Here is a 3,606-nt window from a genome sequence, read left to right as displayed (position 1 = left end):
CCTGCTGAATGATCAAATTAAATGCAAACTAGAATTTGAATGTCTGCAAACATTGGCAAGAATCTGCAGCTAATTTTAGATGGAAGATTTGCAGTGTCTGTTGTTTTTCCTGTTCATTTTAGATGGGTAAATTGTAAAAACGTTGAGGAATCTGACCTGCTTTTTTTTTTTCCCCCCTTTTTGTCTAGGTTTGCAAGGCATGCCAGGGGACTACGTATCTCAGGGTGGTCCTATGGGTATGAGTATGGCACAGCCAAGTTACACTCCTCCCCAGATGACCCCACACCCTACTCAGTTAAGACATGGACCCCCAATCCATTCATATTTGCCAAGTCACCCCCATCACCCAGCCATGATGATGCACGGAGGACCCCCTACCCACCCTGGAATGACCATGTCAGCACAGAGCCCCACAATGTTAAATTCTGTAGATCCCAGTGTTGGTGGACAGGTTATGGACATTCATGCCCAATAGTACAAGGGAACTCAAGGGAAAAACAAAAACAAAACAAACAAAAAAAAAACAAAATAAAAACAAAAACTATTTTAAGACTTTTGAACTTTGACCAGATGTTGACACTTAATACGAAATTCCAGACAGCTGTGATTATTTTTTACTTTTTGTCATTTTTCATCAACAACAGAGGACCAACGAAACAAGAACACAAATGTGAAATCATGGGCTCACTGAAATGAATATGTCCATGTACAGATCCTCTGGAAAAAAAAAAAGACTCCAAGAGTTATAACTACTGTAGTATAAACATAGGAACTAAGTTAACTTGTACATTTCTGTTGATCACTCCGTTACGTTGCCTCAAATAGTTTTAGAAGAAAAAAAAATCCTTGTTTTCCACACTATGTGTGTTGTTCCCAAAAGATGGTGTGTTTTGGTTCGTCAGTGAAGCCCCTATCCATGAAAGGCCTGTTTTGGCCAGTGAGAAAAGAACTACCCTGGAGATGAAGACGAAAAGTCTTGCTGGGTCTCTCATCACTCAGAAGACTGTTCCAAGAAGGCCTTGCCATTCCCTCGTTTTGTTCCTTCATAAAATGTGTCCTTTAGTTTCAAACAGATCTTTATAGTTTGTGCTTCATTAAGTCTCTCCCCGTTCCTCCCCAAACTATTTTTTTTTTTTGGACTCTTCTTCAAAGAGCTTGCAGGTGAAGATTTAAAGACAGAACAGACAGAGCAGGAGCTTCTTCCAGTAGTTCTGAGCCTTGGCTTTGGACAAAACAAAACTAAAAGTTGGGCAGCTTTCCTCAATGAAAGAAGTTACTAATGGTCTTTGCACCAAACCTAGGACTTTATCATGAACTCAAAGCTTGGGAAAAAAAAGCAAGAGAATACTGTAACAAACTTCGTACAGAGTTCGGTCTATTAATTGTTTCATGTTAGATATTCTATGTGTTTACCTCAATTGAAAAAAAAAAAGAATGTTTTTGCTAGTATCAGATCTGCTGTGGAATTGGTATTGTATGTCCATGAATTCTTCCTTTCTCAGCACGTGTTCCTCACTAGAAGAAAATGCTGTTACCTTTAAGCTTTGTCAAAATTTACATTAAAATACTTGTATGAGGACTGTGACGTTATGTTTTAAAAAGAAAAAAAGGTGTTAAGTCACAAAATGCGGTAATAAATATTTCATTTTTGATTTTTTGTTAGGCTTTTGTGTTTTTAATCATGCTTAGGAGAGACTGAAGTTGTCAGGAGAGATGCATTTCTTATGAGCATTGAGAAGAAAGGTTGGAAAAATCAGAAACAAGCTTGTCATCAGCATTAATAGAACAATTGAATGAAAGAACATCTGAGGTTATATATTTCTGCTGATCATCAATATTACATTTATGCCAGATTAAACAAAATTTGAAATATCTTCTCACCAGCTTGCATTTCAGAGAGCTGTGTCTAATATCTGTACTGTCTGCTAATAACATAGAAGCCGAGTTTGAGCTGTGAAGGCCCAGATACGAGACCAGTAAGCCTGTGTGTGTTAAGTGTACATCTACGTGCAGCCACAACCACACAGACCTTACCTCCAGCTGTTTAGCTCAGGGTTGAAGAATGGCTGTAATGCAGGAGTAGGTTCGGAAATTTTAGAAGAAGAAAAGCAGCTTTGAGTTTAATGAGAGTTTCACCTGTGTGAGGATTGTGTAATCTAGCTTTTGAGATGATTTTACCGCTTTTCTTGACTTTAGTTGTTTTCAGAAGGAAAAAAACCTGAACAAACAAGACCGTCAACTAATGAGGGAAAATGTTAATTTGACATTTTGTGTACAGATTGCTGGTGCAGAATGATGAGTGAGGGTTTGGTTTTACTTAACGGAAAGCATTTTGAAGCAACTAAAGGAGAGCTCGAACTAGGAAGAGGTCAGCATGGTTAGAAACAGCTGCCTTGCAGTGCCCTCCCTGGCCTTGTTCAGGCAGTGGGAGCAGGACGGGGCCCGAGGGGCCGGGGGCAGCTCTGGCTCTATTTCTGGGAGGAAGGGAGTGGGCAAGGGCTTATACTTACCTTAACTTTCTAGGAAACAAAAGGTACTGACTTCAACATCTGTAAATTTGTAACTCTTCTCTGCCTTCCTCCTCCTCGTCATTCCAACCGGCCGGGATGTTATTAAAAACTTTGGCTGACAACTTTTACCTTTGGAATGTGGAAAGAGGCTCAGCCTCGTAGTTAATGTTTAATTTCTGAGCTGAGTAAACGGACCCACGCTGCTGGCGACAGAAGGGAGGATGCCAGTAGAATGGCTGTGAGGATTTATTTAGCTATCGGGTCCTGCTTTGTGGGTGTCTTTTTAAGGCATTCGTAAGAAATGTAAAGGATGATAGTTCCCTGCTTGGCTTTGTTGCTCTCTGTCCTGGTTAAAATCACATCGACCCTTCAGTCGCGTAAGAAGAGCACATCCCAGGTTCCCATTTCCAAATTCCCTGGTTATTGCGGATGCGGAAAACATGAAGGCAAGATTGTTTGAGTTAGCACTTTAAAAGAGAACCTTTTAAATTCTTTTTTTTTTTTTTTAAATCGGTACTTTATTTCCTTGCAGATCTTTTCTTTACAATTTGAGAAGAAATTTCAGAAAATGTCTTCACACTGGTAGAAGGACAGGGAATGATTTATCCATAGTAGATGATTGGTTTTTATAATGAACTAAATATTTTCATTGCTGTGTTGTCTTTTATTTTCTTTCTCCCTCCCCTCCACCCCCGCCCCGCTTTTGGGCTGTGCTCTCCGTGAGATGTGTTGCTGAAAGCCAAGGTACAATAACGTGCAGAGATTCCTCCATCTGAGATTTACTGTTTAGCATGGAAGGTTCCGATTTTGGTATTTTTAAGAACTGCTCAGCTGTCAAAAGCAACCAAAACGGGAATAATGTTTTGACAGCGGTATAGTGTTAAAGAAAATACTGTAGTCTGAATAAAAATTGCTTATGCTGTGGGAAGCGAAGGCTAACAGAAGAAACACCTTTTGTTTACACACACACATGTTTATAATCCCAAATCTCCATTTCTCCGAGCGGGTCCGGGCTGGGAGTCGTAGTCACCACAAACGAGGGATTTTTCTTCCAGATTTTGCTGCCTTTAAGGCGAAGAGAGGAGGAAGCGCACCT

The 3,606-nt window shown here is 40.1% G+C and overlaps 1 long non-coding RNA gene across 1 annotated transcript in view; it reads left to right on the top strand.

The window, feature by feature from the left end:
- The window catches only part of LOC104165974, a 6,648-nt gene extending 4,996 nt beyond the window's left edge, over window positions 1–1,652 (top strand). The window contains exon 4 of the long non-coding RNA XR_696486.1: window positions 189–1,652. This is a non-coding gene — a long non-coding RNA (uncharacterized LOC104165974). The remainder of the gene's footprint in view (window positions 1–188) is intronic.
- Window positions 1,653–3,606: the final 1,954 nt, after the last annotated feature.

Source organism: Cariama cristata, unplaced genomic scaffold, assembly GCF_000690535.1.
Source record: "Cariama cristata isolate BGI_N322 unplaced genomic scaffold, ASM69053v1 scaffold21778, whole genome shotgun sequence".
NCBI classification, from domain to species: domain Eukaryota; kingdom Metazoa; phylum Chordata; class Aves; order Cariamiformes; family Cariamidae; genus Cariama; species Cariama cristata.
The sequence above is the reverse complement of the archived record's forward strand: the minus strand, read 5'-3'. Positions and strand labels throughout refer to the sequence as shown.